At 51.8% G+C, this 18883-nt stretch overlaps 1 protein-coding gene across 4 annotated transcripts in view; it reads left to right on the top strand.

Moving 5' to 3' along the window:
- Positions 1 to 18883, top strand: part of GNG7 (G protein subunit gamma 7) — a 64825-nt gene that overhangs the window by 31304 nt on the left and 14638 nt on the right. For 2 of the 4 annotated variants that reach the window (XM_071728019.1, XM_071728020.1), the window contains one exon: positions 16141 to 16242. The exons of the other annotated variants lie outside the window; for them this stretch is intronic. The gene's annotated coding sequence lies outside the window, so the exon portion shown is untranslated. The remainder of the gene's footprint in view (positions 1 to 16140; positions 16243 to 18883) is intronic. 4 annotated transcript variants of the gene reach the window in all.

Here is an 18883-nt window from a genome sequence, read left to right as displayed (position 1 = left end):
CCTCACAGTCTGTAATTTGTCAGCACTGACCATTCTTTGATGTCCCTTCCCTTTGCCTTTCCTCACACGTGAATTTAGAAACCACCTCTCTGCCCTCCTGTGTCCTCCAAAGGCTTCTCTAAGAACTCACTTTCTGCAGCATCTGCAAAACTCTTCTGTTTTTTTCAGTCAGACCCAATCAGCAGTGTGCAGATAAGGGAAATGCTGAGGTGGTGGCAGTGTTTGTAGATGATTTTTTTTGGTATAATTGAGATAATCCCATTTGAATAGCAAAACCAAGACCCTGGACAGTGTCCTGATTCTTGCTCTCCAGTGGCCTCCTTCAGGTTTCAGTCTCCAAGAGTTCCCTGAAGACCCTGTCAGGTTTGCAACTTGTGTTTTTTTCCAGTTTTCTCCCTCTCCTGCACCTCACCAGCTCCAGTGTTAAGTTTCTATCAGCCATTTGGCAACGTGCACGTCCCTTCCCTCCAGTTTCCACAAACTGCAGCTGGGTTGTGACTTTTCCTGCGTGTGCAGAGGAGAAGAGGCTCTGAGATGCAATGTCCTTGCCACAAAAATTCAGGCCAAGGGGCTGCTGGCCTGGATCTTTCTGCCCAGCAGAACAATTTGCTTTTGTAGGCCAGCACCAAACAACTCCTCACTATCTTCTCTCCCAATCACCAGTCACCCCCAAAACATTCTTCTGCAGCAGACTTATCAGCACTGAAGCTCTCCTTGGAATTCATTCCCAGCTCCTGGCTGCCCTCCAGCCATCTCACTTTGCAGACATGAGCCTCTCTTTGTGTCCCCAGCTCCTGCTTTCCCCTCTCTGTGCCTCTTCAGGGCCATTTTTGGGTTGTTTGGTTTGCTTCTTGTTGTTTTTTTGTTTTTTTTTTTTTTTAAGTGATGCACTCAGCCTTTTGAGGGGCTTGGTTGCAGCCCCCTGGGAGCACCCACTCCTCTGCCTTTTCCAAGGCTGATGTGGCAGCCCAAGGGGATTTTCTGCCTTGGCTGAATCATGGACAAAGGAGAGGGGAGGTTCACTGCCCAGGACAGTGACAAGGACAAGGCACCCTCATCACCCAGCCCTTGGCTTCAACAAATGCAGGGCTCTTGAGCACCAAAAAGCTCCTCCAAGTGATGTGAAACACTTGAAGTGGATCTCACAGAGGTGCAGTTGGGATCATAGATCTGCTCAGGCTGGAAAAAACCTTCAAGATCATCAAGTCCAGCCTCGTCCTGACCCTATTACCCTATTCCTGGTGTCCCACCACCAAACCCTGTCCCCAGGCCCCACATCCAGGCACTTCTTAAACACATTCAGGGATGGAGACTCAACCACCTCCCTGGGGAGCCTCTGCCAGTGCTTAACAACCCTTCCTGTGAAGAAATTTCTCCTGATATCCAACCTCAATCTCCCCTGATACAACCTGAAGCCATTTCCCCTTGTCCTGCCATCTGTCACCAGTGAGAAAAGCTCAACCCCACTCACTGCAACCTCCTGGCAGGGATTTGGGAAGAGTCAGAAGGTCTCCCCAGACTAAACACCCTCACTCACTCCTCACTAGAGAGAGATGTTTCCCAAACCCTTCAGTAGCTTTGTTGCCCTCCTTTGGAGTTGCTCCAACACCTCAATGTCCTTTTTCTATCGAGGTGCCCAAAAAGCTGGGAGTGGAGGAGCCCTGAGGCTGTGCCCAGGGTATTGATTTTGGTGCTGGGATCTCTTCTCTTCCTGTTGCTCTCAGATCTGCTGATGCTTCCTCTGTCTGGCTGCTCTGGCTGTTGCTATTCATTGTTTTCACCTCTTTGTTTTCACAAGCCCTGGGGAGCTGACTTCTCCTTTCCCACAGCTGGGTGCTGGATTTCACAGCTGCCTCCAGCAGAGCAGGTCACAAGCTGCTTGCCATTTGAGCAGCACAGCTGGGAAAAGCATTCCTGGGGAAGAATGACTTGAAGGAGGCTTCACAGGCCCAACAAGTTCAGTTGAAGGGATCCCAGGTGGCTTGGGAGAGATGGAGCTTGGGTCCAGAAGGTCCAGAAGGTCCCTTGGTTGGTACCTTGCTGCTTCCAGCAGCTTCCACCTGGAGGCCATGCCAGCATCCTTTCCCAGAGCTCAGAACTCAGAAGCTTGCAATTTATCTGCTATATTTCTCCTGTTTGGGTCCCCTCTTGTGCTACCCACCTGCTCTGGGTTTCATCCCTCTCAGAAAGAGCAGAATGAATGAGGTTTGTAGGGGATGTGCAGCTGGTGCTGTCCCTGCTGCTCCTCACCCTTTCTTGGTGCTGCTGTCAGAGCTTGCTCCAGGGTCAGGTACTCACAGATTGTCATAATTTGGCTCCTTCACACCCTGCTCCTTAATATCAGGCTGGGATTAATTAAGAGGTGTGGGTGGCTTTGTTCTGGCAGTCAGAATGGGCAGTGGGATACAAAGGGTATGGTTGGGCTACACCCCCAATATAACCCTTAATGTCTGCAGCTATTTCTGTGCCTGCTGGAGGATTTCAGGGCTGAATATCTGCATTTCTGCCTGCAGAGTGCCATCTCCTCTGGCAGAAGCCCCAAGTGAGACTCCTACCCTGGTTTGGAGGCTTCCCAGAAACCTTGCTGAGTTTCTTGATGCTCCTCCTGCATCCCAAAAGCTCTGTTTGTGGCAGGGTTATCTGCACCCAGGCCTTGCCGTCTTCCTCCTGCTTTCTGCAGCCCTTTCCTCTGCTCCCCAGCTTCCCTTTGGTGGTGTCCTCCCAGTGCCACCACTGCTGTGTCCTGCACTGGTGGCTTTTTGGTGTCCTGGCAGGGAAGGTGACACCAGGGTGTTCCCAGCAGCGCCCGCTCCGGGCCGGGCGAGCACCAAGGGATTCGTGGCAAACAGAAATGCTATTTATGGGCTTCCAAGCAGGAAAGGGAGGGGGGGGAAACCTAAAAATCATCAAACCTCCCCAGCCCTGCAGCCACTGGTGGAGCAGGGTTCAGTGCCAGGGGTTGGGGGGTTGGGGGGGGGTTTGGCTCCGCTCGACTTCGCAGCATCGGCTGAATCCAGAGGCAGTCGTTTGATGGGGTTCCAGGAAGGGCCTGAGAAAGAGCTTTTAGCTGTGCTTCTGAGGTGCTCTCCCTGCCCTGACGTGGAGCTCCCAGCTCCCAAAGGCAGAGGCTGTGTGGGGTGCTCAGCACGGGCTGAGGGCTCCATCCTGCTGGGGCTCAGAGAGGGGAATGGGAGTGCAGGCTCCATGCACCCGACTGATCCTTCAGCTCTGCAGGGTTTTCATGTTCAGGCTCTTTATGTGGATGGCTTCAAGTGGAATGCTTAGGAATTTAGTTGCATCTTAGGCAGCTTTGTCCTTTCCTCAAGCTGATAAAACTCTATTCCTATGTACATGGAGCTCTCCAAGGAGCTTTCCAGAAACCAGGCTGACCCAGCTCCCGTGCTCTCTGAAAATTGTCACTGTGCCTGGAGGTCATTTCACAAGGACCAGGAATGATTTAGAGAGCCCGTGCAAACTCCTTTGCCCTTGTTTATAGTCCACATGCTGCTCCATCTGGAAGTTGCATTTGGGCTTTGCAGGCTGGGTCCCATCACACGACTTGGGCTCTGCTGACCCGGGACACGGTCCCACGCTCGGCACCTCCCTGGGACCACGTCCCCACCACCTCAGATCCCATCCTGGAGCTCCAGGCAGGACCCCAGGGATCAGCCCCACTGGCTGTTTACCTTCCCAGAGGGCTGAAGCAGTTGGGAAGTAGTTTAAGAGGTGGGGAGAGGAGGTGGCAAGCAACACCTCGGCTGTTGTTCCTCGTAATGAGTTTTCCACCTTGTTCCTGAGGCTGGGAATGAGATGGGGCACTCCAGTTTCCCATCCTCCAGAAGGATCTGGTGTTTTAAGGAGACTTTATTATGGTGCCAGAACACAGAAAAAGCACTTGTGCATTGCTGTAAGAGCAGCAGGACTGAGGCCCTTGCTCTTTGCAGAAGAAGCTGTTGGGTTTCATGTGTTCCTAAGAGAAAGCTCTGAGTTTACCACTGTGGGGATCTCTGCTTTTGCAAGTGTCTGATTTAAAGGCTTTTTTTTCTAACTGCAGGTTTGCTGTGGGGTTGTTTGTCTGTTTTTTCCCTTTTTTTTTAATTTTATTGCATTCCTTAAGAGGTGGCAGGGGGTGCTGGGATCCCCAGACTTCAGCAAAACTGGGGTTCTTGGGACTCAAAGTGATGCAAGGTGGGCTCTGAAGGGGAAGGTAACCAAAAGGCTCCCATGTGTCCAACTTAATCCTGAGCCAAGGGTCCAGCTGCCAAAGAGCAGCTGATCCATTTACCATCGGTATGAATTACTTGGAAAGGAAAATAAAGGGAAGAGTGAGGTTCCTGTTGGTGGTACCATGCTGCACAACCTGCTGCCTGCCCCTGGCCTGCTGCATTCCTGGTCTGGCCTCTTTTAAAAGGTGAGAAAGGCTTAACTCCGGTGCTTTTAATTAAGAGCTGTTTGCATTCATCAACAGAGGGTGGAAATAGCCAGAGGGGAGCCACAAGTTCTCCTCCCAGCCCAACAGATTCTGGAAGTTGTCCCTGCAAGACTGAGCTGCAGCAGGGGGAAGGCTCCTCTGTGCTGCTGGGGAGTTGGTTCTGCTCAGGTTCCTGGGCATGTTTTATGTCACTGGGGCTGTAAGAGGGCTGGAAAAATGACAAAGAGGTTCTCAGTGTACCGAGCTGTGCTTTGATTTCCTTGCACACACCACAACCTCCCTCAGCTCCTGTCCCCACCATCCTGTCCCAACCTGGAGGCCTCCTGACACCTCTGCAGGGTCAGGGGATGCTGCTGGCCCCAAAGCCATGGATCCCATTCAGCTTCTCATCAAACATCTGGTGCTTCTGAAGCACGAGAGCCTCTCTGGGGTAACTCTGTGAAGGAAAATGTTTTCATCCTCTTTGGGATCTTTTGGATCACTTACAGACCAGTTTCACCCAGCATCCCCTTTCCAGTGTACCCGAAGCTTTCAAGTCATAACTTTTCTCCCTGTTTTGTCTAAAAGAGAAGCTTTTAATACCTTTTACCAGGACAGTGCTTGTTGTGGAGGTTTCTGTGGAGGCTGCACAGCACCCAAGGTCCTTGGCTGAGTAAAGGGCACCAGGGCACAGCACAGGTCCTGCTGCTGGGTGCCAGCACCCCCCTGACATCCCCTGGTGAAATATTTTGTTTAAATACCAATGGAGAGAGAGAGAGAGTGTGGCCAAACTCCATTTTCTGGCCAATTTTTGGTAGTTAGAAAAGTTTTCCTTTCGAATCCATCTTTTCCCCTTTTTTTGCTGCGATGCTGGAGCAGAGCAGAAGGGGAGGGGAGTGCAGGTGGGTGAGGAAGGGTCAGCAATTCCCTGATTTTCAGTGGCACTGTTGCCTCCTGAGCCCTTCAGCAATTCCTCTGTTGTTTTGGCCATTTTTTGGCACTCTCAGACCTCCAGGCCAGGTTGCTATCCCAGCTGTGGGGGTGCAGTGAGTGCTGTCCAGATGAGATAGTGGTGATCAAGGAAGGAGCCTCAAATCATTTTAAGTCCTGGAGCTTTAGAAATCATCAAATCAGTAGCTGTGGCCCAGCTGGACTGCCTGGTTCCTTGCAACCCTGTCCTTCGTTCCTTCCTTCCCTGCTGGCTGCCATCCAGGAGGAGCAGCTTTGCACAGGGGATCTCCATGCTGATTTGGTTTTTGTTGGAAATTCCTTCATCCCTTTGTTTAGGTGCATGGCTTCAAAATGCATCACCTGCAGTTTCATCTGAATTTGGGGAAAAAATGGAAAAAAAAATGGTGAAAAAATGAAAAAAAAAAAAAAGGAAAAAAGTGGAAAAAAAAAACCCAAAACCCAAACCAAAAGCAAGTGGTGTGAGCAGAGGAGCTGTGGATCCCTCACCTGTGGTGCTGTTCTAATTGCAGGGTTCTGCAGCCCCGGTGCTGTTCTCATTGCAGGGTTCTGCAGAACCAGTTTGTGAGTGTGGGGAAGAGGAATTTGGCAGCAGCAGCAGTGGCTGCTGCAGGAGGAGCAGCTCCTTGCACCCAGCTGATGGAGGGAGGAGGCTTCTGGTCAGGACAGTCTGCTCTGCAGCTGGCTCTGTGCTCTCTGGAAAACAGACAAGTTGTACACTGCAAACTGGGTCACTCTGTGGTGATTTTTTTTTTTTTTTCTGGCTTGTCTTGTGGTTGTTTTTTTTTTTTTTTTTCTCTTTTTTTTTTTTTCTTTTTTTTTTTTTTCTCTGTGCAATAATAGGCTGGTTCTCCAGATGTGCCTGAGAGCTGTGCTGAGATTCACCAAGCCAAGGCTCACCAAGGCTGCTCAGCCCCCAAGCTGACAGCTTCTTAATCATTCCCAGTTTGATCCAGGGGGGTTATTTGCATCCAGGGAAGTGTTGCCTTTTATCTGGTTTCATTCTGTTGTGGCAAGCTGATTCCAAAGCAGTGGTGAGAGCACCTCCAGCCCCTGCCACTTTAACTTCAGCTCATCAGATGCTGCTCCCAAAGCTCTGCTGGGTTTTGGGGTTGAGCTTTCTCTCACATTAACACCCATGTGGGGATTCATTGCTTCACTTCTGCTGCTCTGGAAAAATGATAACTTAGAAAAAAACCCAGGCTGGGCAAGATTGCTGTGCAAAAGACAAGTTGTATATCTCCTCGTTGGGGTTTTTTTTGTCCGTTTTTGGGACAAAACTCCAGCGAGCAGCCCTGGGCCAGGCTCTGGCTGTTCCATGCTGGGGATGCCCTTTGGCTGCTGGCCAGGGGAAGGTGGGATCTTCCCATCTTGCAGGAGCTGAGGAGTTAACCTGGCCCACCCCAAGCTTGATGTTTATCCCCGTGCAAAGCCAGTGACGTTTACCAGGCACTTACTGGCGCGGTCGGTTGGGAGGCAGTGGAGGGGGCTTTATTTTTTTAGCTGTCTTTGTTGTGCAGGGTTGTGCTAATATTCCCAAATGGAGTGTGCTTTTCTCAGCAGCATCTGTGGTGCTCAGGCTGACTCACGGTGCTCTTTGAGTGAGGATGACAAATGGAGAAGTGGAGACAAACAAGTCCCCGGGCTCAGCCTGCACCAAGGGGACAGCGGCCACCTCGGAGGGCACCTCTGCTCACCCCCTGCTTGCTGCCCTCACCCGGGCCTTTGGCTGCTGAAAAAACCTCAATCCTGACTTCTTGGGAAGCAGAGGAGGGAAAAGGAGTGGGGGCTGCCAGAGGGATCCAGCAGATTCCCTGTTCCCTTAAGGAGCAGCAGCGCCGCTCTCCCGTTCCCCGATCATCCCACAGCCCCGGGGGTGCTTGGGTGTTGCAGGCACCCTGGCACACAGCACTGCCTTGGAACACCTTCCAGGACACAGAACTTCCTTGGAACACCTTCCAGGACACAGCAGTGCCTTGGAATACTTTCCAGGACACAGCAGTGCCTTGGAACACTTTCCAGGACACAGCAGTGCCCGGGAACAGGCTCCAGGAGCGGGGTGTCCTGTCCTGCGGGGGGACCGCCTGTCCCCTGGCAAAAAAAAAGAGGTGGGGAAGAGTGTTGCCCGTGACAGGAGCTCAGTCACACTCTTCCCCTTGGCTAGTTATACTTAGGCAAATGTTTACCAGGCCCTACGCTGCATTTGGAATTTTTTTTTTTTTTTTTTTTCCCCCCCTCAATCTCAGGTGAAATTCCAGCAACGCGCTCGTCCCGTCCAGAATTCCCCCAGCTCAGGGGGAAAAATGCAGCTTTGGAAACGAGCTGGGAGAGGGGAGCCAGAGGTCGGGGTGTCCCCAGCTGTGGGCAGCCAGGGCTGGCTGGGCAAGGGAAAGGAAAACAAACCCCTTTCCCAGGGCCACCTTCCCAGCCTGGCTCGTCCCAGCCTCCCCGCTCCGGGTGGGATGCGCTCCCTGCTCTCTCGGTGGTTGTTGGAGAGGAGGGGGGGCACAGGCTGAGGACTTTCCAGGGGGACTTTGGAGCTGGGGGGATCTGGTGGGTGGGTGGGGAGGCAGCTGTGGGGAAATGTCTTTGCTTGGGAAAGTGAAGTCCTAATTCTGGCCTTTGTTGAAAGGAGATTGCCTCCAGTCATCCTTTTTAGGAATAGATGGTGTGAAATTACACTGCCTGGTTTCACTTTGATGTTTCTTTTCATTTTCACTAGAACATGCCCATTTTCTCTTAATTTCCCCTATGAAAAATGCTTGCTTTCTTTCTTTTTCTTTTTTTTTTTTTTTTTTTTTTTTTTTTGGTATTCTTCAGAAGAGACCACTAACTGGAATTGAAATACAGTCTTCAAGAAAGTGCACAACTTTGATCACTAAACTTAAAAGCTGGGAAGGGGATGGGATTAGTCCTGTGACTTCTGGAGATAAATATTTGTGAGCATTTGTGACTTGAACAGAAATTAAAGAGGGGGATAAACATCTGTCCTTTGATCAGCTCTCCAGCTCATTAACCTGGTGGATGCAGTGTCTGGCTGAGGGATTCAAGGCCAAGAGGGGTTCAAGGCACATGGAACAATCACAAAGCTCTTTCCCCTTTCTGTGGACACTGGTTTGGGGTTGGTTTTTTGTTTTTTTTTTTTTTCTCTGGTATTTTAATTGTAAACCCAGCAGGCCACTCCTGGAGCATGTTAGGGTTAGGTTAAATGACTGGAGGTTTCCTCTGCTCTTTAACCCCCCCAGAACTTCAGTCTCAGGGGGGCTCAGGGGTTCATGGCCCAGCTGTTGGGAACTGGGATGCTCTGGTGGAACTGGGAGGTCTGGGAGAGAGATGTCCCCCAGCTCCTGTGAGGAGGGGGTGGGAATGGACAGGGGGATCCCTGAGTATCCTGCAGCCATCCCAGGATGAGATGGGGAACCTTTCCCAGGCAGGGCTGCACCCGAGGTTTTATTTCAGTTTCCTTTCTACAGCCAAACATTTCTGGAGGAGAAGAGCAACCAGCAGCATCTCCAGGGGCTTTACCCCACCCCAGGGATGTGCAGGAGGGGATGGCAGGGCAAGCAGGGCAGCAAATTGGGTCCCAAATTCCTCCCCGAAGGAAGAGCTGCTCTGCCAGGACCTGAGGAGTGTTCTGCAGGACTTGGGGAGGAAATGAGTTTTATCTCGTTTTGCTGCAGGAGCTGTTAATTGCCAGGCTCTTTATCTTGCTCTCAGAGGCCTGAGAAGGAGGACTTGTTTGTTATAAACTTGCAAATAGCTTTGGGCAGCTACTGCAACCCTCGGGAGGCGAGAGCTGCTCCAGGGGAGTGCAGCCAGGGATTAAAGGAACAACCACAACCCCTCTGCTCCTCCAGGTCTCCCCAGATGTCTCAAGGAGCTCCAGTTCTTGCTGCCCATGCAGGGGGGGCTGCTCTCAGCCTTTGAAGAGGGGGGGACACACACATCTCCTGGCCTTTTCTTGCCTCCGTGGTGCTAAGGGCTCCCCCAGGGTGGGGGGATGGCTCTGCAGGACCCTCCTGGCTTCCCAGCCCTGCCCCACACTGAGCTGCTGGGGCTCAGGGAGGTTTTTGTAATGAGACACTGGGTCTGGAGCTCTGCGGGCCAGAGAGGAGCCGAGAGGCTCAGCTGGAGCTGGAGCTGTTGATTGCTTTTAACTGGGAGGTGCTGGTGCCTCCCAGAGCATCTCCTGAGCTTCTGGCTGCCTGGGGTTTGTTGGCTCCAGGAGTGGCTCAGCCACGGAACTGCTGCAGGTTCCCCACTCCTCATCCCAAACTGAATGTCACTGGTGGGTTCCAGCATTTTGTCCTCTCACTGCTGCCACCAAAGTGCCAAGAATTGGGGTTTGGCAGCCAGCATTTCACGTGATGCTGGTGGGAGGGAGGTGGTGGTGGTGCTGCTGCTCAGTGCTGCTGCTCTGAGGACCAAAATCTTTGATGTGAGACATGGGCAGCCTTGGTTTAAAGGATCTTTTCAGGATGTTTCCCTAATGCTCTGACTCAGAGGAGCAGCTGGGGCTGGTGGTGATGCAGTGGGTGACTGGGGGACCTCCTGTCCCATCCTGAGTGTCAGCAGCTGGTTAACACCAGCAAGCCCAAAACACTCCTAAGACTTGCAGTGGGGTCCTGGTTCTGCTGTGCCTGCTCTTGGTCCTTGTCAGCTCCTTGAAAGTGTTAATTCATGGAGTGCTCATCTTCTGCCTCTCAGTCTCTCCTGCCTCAAACAAAACTTTATTAATCAGAGGCAGCAAATGCTCTGCCTTCCTCCTGCCATCTGCCTCTCTGCACACTCCAGATGATGCAATGTGCTGCCTCAAAATAAACCCTTTATTTTTAACAAAAGTGCATTTTAAGGCAGATCATTAGCAGCCAGCTTCCACCAGACCCTACATTGGGGTTTGTGACCTCCCTGGGTAGCTCCAGGCACTCCACAGCCTTCAGCCCTGGGGTGCAGCCTCCTCCTCCTCCTCCTCTGACCTTTGGGAAGATGGGATTCTGGGCTATGGAAGATGATTCCTGGGCTGTGAGCAGTGTTTTTATCCTCAAAGGATGGAGCTGGAGTTATCTGGAGGACAAATTGAGCTGAGCCCAGCCTGGTCCAGAGGGAAAGAGGCCAAAGCTTGGGAAATCCAACAGGAGATGCTGTGGCCTCCAGGAGGTGACACCCGGGCTGCTCTGCAGGCTGTGCTCAGGTCACTGGAGGATCTGCTGGTGTTTTTCAGTAAGGGTTTTGTTTGATTTTCTTTGCCTCCAGTGTGGGTGGCAGCAGGAGATGTGTCATGGTTCCCCCAGGGCTTGGATGAGTCCTCTCTGCTTTCTTCTCCCTCTCCTTGGGCTCTCCTGCAGTCTCTGCCCGGGGCTGCAGATGGAATCAGCCCCTGGTTTGGGAAGCTGAGTGTTCTGAGGACTCTTTGCTGCTGTCAGACACATCAAATTGGCAGCTCTGAGCTGTGTCTGGGAAGCACAGGGGCTCTGGGCAATAATTGGGGATTTTACTGCTGGACCAGGTCGTGTTCTTTTCCAAATTTTGCCATATAGGGAGTGCTTGAGGCGTGGATGTGCTGCCTGACTGCTGATGTTCAGGAGGAGGAACTTGTGCCTTCAGCCTGCTCCCAAGGCTGCTTTTTTGTTTTTTCCTGTCCTGGCTCAGTCAGAAGCAAGCCAGGAGCTGGTGTGTGAGACACTGAGACAAAAATCTCCCTGGCTGAAGAGTAGGAGAAAGGTGGGGATGGGCTCTGCTCCAGCTCCCTGCCCTGGTGCCCTTCCTGTCCCTGGGAATCCCATCCCTGTGTCAGGGACCTTGAGCAAGGTCTTCTCTAGGTGAATGTTCATTTTTAATTTTTTTTTTATTAATCAGGAATTTGGTTTTTCTTTCTCTTTCTATTCTAGTTACAAATAATGATAAAAAAAACCCAAACCACCCCATTTTCCTTCCCCTACAACTCTGGGCTTCTTTTGGCCATCAGCCAAGAGTGAAATTGAGTGTTTACACCTCCTGAGGATGAATGAGATCAGAGCCAGTGTCATCAGCACCCTCATCCTATTCATGGCAGCATTTCCTTCCACTCCATCAGGAAAAGCATCCAACCTTTCCTTTGCACCAGCCCCACATCCACCCCTGGGAAGGAGCTCGCCCCAAGCCTCCTGCAGCATCCCCAAGCCCTGGGAGGAGGGGATGAATGAACACACACACAGACACTGGGTTTATTTGTGTAATTAGTCCCCAGTGATTAATCCACCTGGTTTCTCTCTGTCATATTTTGCATATTTTGCATTTTCTGGCCATTTCCTACAGCCTGGGAAGCATCGGGGGGCTCCGGGGTGGCCACGTTGCCTCTGCTCCTGCAGTTCCCCACTCAGTGCCTTGCAGGTCAGGGTTCAGTTACAAAATTGGGTGGAAACTCCTCTTTTTTTTCCCCCTCCCACACCATTGCTGAAACATCCTCCTGGCCCTGGGAGCTCAGGCAAGATGCTTTCCTGAGGAATCCTGAGATTTCACCCCAAAGCTGCGTCCTTGCGAGCAGCTTGGGGCTGGGAACAGCTCTGTCTGGGGAAGCAGAGTTCTTGCAAAATGAGCAAGTGTGGGGTAAAGGGAACTTTCTCCTCTTCTTCTTAACTTGCCCCACAGCTGCCTGGCAGCCCTTGGGGTGAGCACAAGGCCTCGGGGTGGTGTAGTGGGTTCTGCCTCTTGACGGCAGCGGGAGCATCACCCTTGTCCCTCTCACAGCTTGTCCCTGGCAGTCTCTGCTGTAGCTTTGGGCACTTCCCAGAAGAGTAAAATTCCCAGGAAGGAGGGAAGGGATCTCTTCCAGCAGCTGGAATGATCCTATTTCAAACCATTTCATCACTCAGGAGGAGTCTTGCAGAGTAGGCTGAGGGTTTACGAGTCCCACAGACCGTGCTTGGGTGATGGGGAGAGGATTTTTCTTGCCCCTTTCACACCCCTCACCCTGCACACGATGAGGGGAGAGCTTGGCCAGGCTCCTCGGGGCTGCTGGCAGCAAAATTCCTTGGCTTCAGGTGCCAAATGTTGGAGCAGAGCACAGCTCAGAGCCAGCACCAGGGCTGGATCCCGGCCACCCACGAGAGGAGGGGACAGAGGATGCCAAGGCCTGAGCTGCCTCCTGGGCTCTGTTTAACAGCTGAGAGCAAAGCAGCTTTTGCCTGCCCTGGCAAACCCAAATAGATGTTTTTTGCAAGGTGTTTAAATCTTGTTTTCCTTCCCTTTTTTTTTTTTTTTTAGCATAGGAGACTCCAGGCAGGTGCAGCCCTTGCTGGTGAGGAGCTGGGAAACCCCCAGGGCTTTTCTCTTGCCTTTTCTGAGACCAGCCTGGTGTAAATCCAACCTCTTGGACCTAAACCCAGGCTTTTAGTGGGGTCTGCAGGTGGGTGAGGTGCTGATGGAGGAATCTGGCAGTTTCTGTCCAGCCCTGCCCCGGGGTGACCTAAAAACCTGCTCAGAAAAGAGCAGAAATCAGATGGGATCAGCTTTAGGTTTATTTAGGTAAATTTTTGGGTACAGCTGGGTTAGTGCCAGAGCTGAGCAGGTTAAAGAGAGGGAAGTGAGCCCCACGTCCAGTTTTTCAACTCCTTGGAATCTGAGGCTTGACAATTAGCTTTTATAGCAAAACAGGGCTGCTAGGAATTGCACTTCTTGCTTGGTTAAGACCTGTCCTGTTCAGCTGCCTGAATTAAGTCCTGCAGACAGGCAGGAGCCAGTTGCAAACCAAGCCCATAACATCTACTTAATGGTCCTGTATTAAAATGAAATTGCATGAAAGTCCAGTGTGTTGCAGCAGCCCAGACACCACTGCCATAAACCTGCCCTGCCTGCCTCGTTCTCATTATTTGCTATTTTTTTTTTTTTTTTTAATGATGCCTGAACATCAGGACCACTCTCTAGGGACCCAGCTGCTTTGCTTCCCTCTCCCAGGGACACCCCAAGGGTCCCCCCTTCCCTCCCCACCTTACAAAGAGCCTCCTGTGCCTCTGCTTTGTCCTTTTGCTGGAGTCCAAAGCCACAGCTTGGGGGTTTTTGGGTTTTTTTCTTTTTTTGGCCTTGATGCTGGGGGAGGCTTCCCCAGCCCTCCCTGGTGATGCACCCACTGACGTTCTTGCTCCTGCATCAAAGTTGCTGTTTCCTGGCTGCCTCCCCAAGCCCAGCAGATTCTGGTTTTTTGTTTTTTTTTCTTTTTTTTTTTCTTTTTTTTTTTTTTTTTGTCTCCTCTGTGTGTGCGTTTAATGTTGGAAGTACAAAGCTGAGCAAAAACCCACATGCTTTTTGACTCTTTGAAGTGGTGCTGGCAAACAGCCTGAAAAACATTCTCCAGTGGTGGTGGAAAAAAAAAAAAAAAAATTAAAAAAAAGAAAATCCCATTACATTTTACAAATGGTTTTGTTTAAATTTCAGCCCCTTTCTTGCCAGCAGCATCAGGAGGGGTTTGGTGGCAGAGCCTGACCCATCCCCACTGCCTTCAGTGCTGCCAGTGGGACTTGCAGTTAGGTTTTGGGGAAAAAAAAGCTGCATTTGGGTGGTTTGTGTTCCCCTCTCTGCTCCCTACAAATTATCCCCAGCTCCAGCTCTGAAGAAATTTGGGATTGAAGTCCAGAGGTTTTTCAGGAGATGGAGTTGTGTTGCTGCTAATAACAGAGTGGGGTTGGAGTGGGAAAAATATGATGAGTGAGGTCCCATTTTCAAAATTAATGTCTGTTTTCTGAGCAAAAATACTAATACTAATACTAATAATAATACTAATACTAATAATAATAATAAATAATAATCCTGGAGTAAATATTCCTGGAATGGGGAAGGGGGGGACAGCAGGAGCTGGGGGGGTGACATGTGTTTGTCACCTGGATCTTCAGCACACTGGGAACTTGTTCCTCCTGCCCTGGGCTGCCAAATGAAGATGTTAATTAGCCAGGGATTAACAACCCTGCTCTCTGCAGGCCGTGCAGGGGGTGTTTTAGGGACACAAGTGTCCCAGAGCTGTCCTGGGCCAGGGGTGGCCCAGCTGGGCCCATCTTTTCCCAGCAGAACCCTGTGCTTTGCCCATTTTCTATCCAGCATGGAAGTGCAGGGATGCAAACTGGGATTTAAGGGCATGGAGAAATTTTTTAATAAAGCTCATTCAGCTTTCTTCAAGACACCAAAATCCGTTCCCTCCTCCAGGATGGGGGATGCCAACCATGGTTGCTCTGCTTCTTTTCTTCCAAGCAAGTTCTTAGCCCAAATTCCTCGTTTTTAGGGCAGTGCTGGAAGGGTCCCTGCAGCCCAAGCCATGGAAAACATCCCCAGGGAATTGCCTGGAGTGTTCTGCTGGAGCTGGGTGATGTTTGACAGGCAGTGCCAGCATGGCAGGGGCTGTACTTGTGTAAAGGGCTTGAGGAATCTGGTAAAATTCCCTTTTTTTTTTTGTTAAATTCCCCCTGATCCCTTGCTCTGTCAGCTTGTCAGGGGGTTTCCTGCTGCCTGTCCCCTCCTGCTCCAACAGGGACAGCCAGAAAATCACATTATTCCTGGCTCAGGACCTGTCATTTGTTCCACTTTGGGTTAACTCCACAGGCTGTATGGTTTCCCAGTTTTCCTCCAGCTTCCAGGCATGGAAGAGCTTTATACTGGGTTGAGCTAAACCCAGTTAGAGCTGAGCTTTGCATTCCAGATTTAACTGGGAGGACTGGGCTGAGTGCTCCACTGCTCACCAGCACTGTGCAAGGTCCTGGTGGATGCTTTGAGAGCTCCTGGGTGCTGGAAACCTCAGCAATTATTTGGGCTCATCTGCTCTCACTTCCCATGGAAATGCAAAGAAAGTTTTCAGCTTTTTTTTTTTTTTTTTTCAAGTCAGCAAGGAATCAGGTGCTGAAATTTTCCTTCCTTTTGAGGCCACGGGGTTGGTGCAGGAGTGGGGAGCTCAAGGCTGTGCCCCTGGTCCCAGGTGGGAACAGAGAGCAGGGGGAAGAAGTGCCCTGGGTGCCATTCCCAGGAGGGAATTTTGGCTTTTTGGGTCCCCTGAGCTTATGGGGGGAGGGTGCAGGTGAGTGGGTGCCCAGTGCAGGCAGAGGGATGGGACCTGCCCATCACCCTGGCCTCGGGGATGCTTTACATCCCTCTGGGAGGTGATTCCCTCAGCAGAATCAGCAGCCCAGGGCAAGCAGGCAAAGGTTGCCCATTGCCCAGGGAGGTGCTGAGTGGGCACAACCCTTTCACTCTGCCTCTCAGTTCCTTTTTTTAGCTTCTCTGCCCCGTCCCCAGCCCTGAGCTCAGAGCTGAGCCCCTGCCAGCCCAGCGTGACTCCTCTTCCTGGAAAAGAGACAAAAGCCACACCACCTCCTGCTTCCTCTCCCCCTCTGCCCAGCCCCGGGGAGGACTTGCAAACCCTCACATGATGCTGCAGTCATCGGGGGGACCAAAAGGAGCGGATTTGGCACGAAAACACCCGCCAGGGTCACGTGTGGGGGGGGCACTGACCCCTTTGGCTCCTGGGGGGAAATTGCTTTGGTGGCTGAAACAAGTGCAGCAGCAGCCACCGGGCTGATCGGGCTCTGTCCTCGCCCAGCTTGGAAGCAAAACCTCGTGGGGTTTTTTTTTTTTTGGTGTTTTTTTTTATTTTTTGGCTCATCCGGGAGGAAGGGGGAGCTCCCAGCTCTGCTGACTCGGGGCTGGGAGCTGCTCCTCAGCATCGTTTTTGCCCTCTGTAGCTGCATCAGCAATCAGGATAAGCTGAGAAAAGTCACAGGACTGCTCTGCTCTCTGTTTTATAGGGCTATGAAGAAAGGCAGCAGTATTTCCACTCATGTGATGGCTCTGCTGCAAAAGGTCACTCACATTTCCACTAAAGCTCCCCAAATTCCCAGCTGCAGGCAGTGAGTAACCATCCTCAAGTGGCTCAGCTCACCCCAACCCGGCTTCAGGAGACCTCGAGCTGTTAATTATTTCTGCAGCACGTAGTTAAAACTCTTGAGTTTCTGCTTAACACACCAGCTGTGATTTTTTTTTCCAAAGTGCCAGCGTGGGGTTACAGGTCTGAACTTTCCCACTGGAGCTGAGGCTTCCTGCCCTAGGAAAAGAGATTCTCACTCGGGGTTTCTTGAGATTTAGCAGGCAGGTGCTAATTCATCAGGTTAGCAGCAGGGTGCTAATTGCAGGGCGGGGTCAGGGGATTTGGTGTTTGTATTTGCCAAAAAAAAAAAATAAAATAAAATGAATCTGTAGGGAGTGCAGCACATCCCCGGCTGCCACTTCGGGATGCTGGTGCTGCCGTGCAGAATTCCAGGCCTTGTTCCTGAGGTATTTCTGTTCCCTTCAGCTCATCCTGGCAGTGTGCTGGCTTCCCAGCAATTCCCCCATCCCCACTTTGCTCCTTTCCATCCCGTGCTCGCTCCTGGGAGCAGCTCCGGGTGCCAGAGATTCAGCGGAGCGGGGCTGGGGGTCGCTCCCATGCCGGGTCCCTGCAGGACTGGCAGGGTTAGCTTAGTGGAAACTGCTCTTTTCTCACTGCTTGAGGTCTCCAGTCAGTGTCTGGACATATCGCCCGTGGCTGTGGAGTCAACTCCTTACTTAATCCCTGTTGCAATATCCAACTGGCTTTAGCAAGAGGCTGGCTGGGTGCGGGGTTGCGCGGGGCAGGCTCAGCTCGACTCGCTGATGGCCCCGTTGTGTCTGGAGAGGTTTTTCCTTCGGGTCTTCGTCCCTCAAAGCCCCTCTTGCTCCAGTCCTTCACTGCTGATGAGTTTGTTTCCACCTTGCAGGTGACTCTGTAGGAGAAGCAGGGGCTGGGGGTTCCAGCCTGGGGTTCCAGCCGGGTTGCAGAGGCGTTGCCGGGCGCAGCAGATTTCTTCGCTGACTCAAGGTGCAACTGCTAGAACCTGAACTCAGGGTTTTCCAGCTGTCCTGAGCTGCTGCTGCTGCTCCCATCCTCAGCCCTAAGGGGATCTGCAGTGAGTAACCTCCCCCAGCCCTGCTGGAGACTTCACTGCAGCAGAACTAGAAAGAATTTGCAAAACCGACAGCAGAAAAGCTTTGGTGGCAAAGCAGGTGGGACCCAGATGTGTCCAGAACAGATGCACTCAGTAAAGAGGTTTCCATCTGGCTGTTCCTTGGCAATAATTTTGAGTTTAAAGCAAAGGAAAAAAATTCTCCTGAGCAGGTTCACACTAAAGATCTCATCTCTGAACCTGGAAAACCAGCTCTCCTCTGCTTTTGGCAGCGTCGAGCAAATGCCAGCTGCTGTTTCAAGCTCTGCTGCTTGAAATATGCTCCAAGTTCTGCTCAGAAATGCACTTTGAGGGCCTTGGAGGGGATTGCTGTGTGGGTGCTGGGAGATACTGAGCTGGCAGAGCACTGAGGAGCTCAGGACAGAAGGCTGCATTTCTGTTTTAATCATTGCTTGGCTGTGCAGAGCACTGAGCTGCTCTTGGTGTTGCCTCCCTTACACCACTCTTGTTTTCACTTCAGCTGAAGTTACCACGATGTTTGGAAATGGGGCAGACTGAAAACAAAACACACTGAGACACAAAAAAAAAAAAAAAAAAGCAGAATTTTCTCCCTGCAGTGGTTATGCCAACACCACCAGGCCCTTGGGGGCAACCTCTCAGTCCCTGCCCATCGATTGTGGGAGGCAGCAGCAGCAGCAGCCAAGTCGTGCCAGTGGTCTGGGTTTGATAATGTGGCTTCCAAAAGGCTTTCTGGGGATCCAAAGTGTAAAGCAGTGCTCTGGCAGCTGGGAAGAGCCTGGGATGTGTGTGCTTGCTCTGCTGGTGTAGGTGTGCTGTAGCCAAGGCTCTTAAGTCACCCGCAAGAGGCTGCAATGCTTTTGGCTCCTCTTCCCAAAGAGGTTTCTTCATGGCTCAGTGCTGCACCAGGGCTCCTCAAGGAGCTAGTCAGCACTTTTCTTGTTTGCTCAGCATCAGCTGAACACTTCCCAGCACTGGGAGGTTTGTCCAGAGAACACTCCCCCAAAGAGCATCTCTTATCTTCCCCCACTTCAACACAAGGTATTTCATATTGAAGTAAATGTTTGGTTGCTGTAACCTGGGGGTTGTTTTCCTTCCCTCCCCAAGCCTGATGCTTGCAAACACTCCTCTGGTGCAGACCCTGGGATGAAACTGAAGCCAAAGCTGAGGGACAGTCAGGACATCTCCAACCCAAACCCCTCCGTGGCTCTGGGATCCCAGCCCTGGGACCGGGAGGTTTGGTCCTTGGAGCCTCCCCAGGCCCCCGGTGCTGCCCGCTCCTCGTTTTCATGTTTTTGACTTTGCAGACAGCAGGCTGAAGGGGGAGACTTCTCCTCACCTCCTGGTGCAGGCAAAAAGCCTGGAAGGGAATCAATCAGCCTTGGTTGGATTCTGGTCCGAAGGTCACCGAGTCAGAGTGACGCTGGAGCAGCTGTCCCCAGTTCCTGGGGCTGGGATATCTTGTCCTCAAGCACCAGCTGAGCTCAGCCCTGCTCCCCAGCCCTGCTCCCCAGCCCTGCTCCCCAGCCCTGCTCCCCAGCCCTGCAGTGAC

The sequence above is a fragment of the Heliangelus exortis genome, chromosome 28 (assembly GCF_036169615.1).
Source record: "Heliangelus exortis chromosome 28, bHelExo1.hap1, whole genome shotgun sequence".
Taxonomy (NCBI): domain Eukaryota; kingdom Metazoa; phylum Chordata; class Aves; order Apodiformes; family Trochilidae; genus Heliangelus; species Heliangelus exortis.
This window is presented reverse-complemented; position numbering and strand designations above follow the sequence as displayed.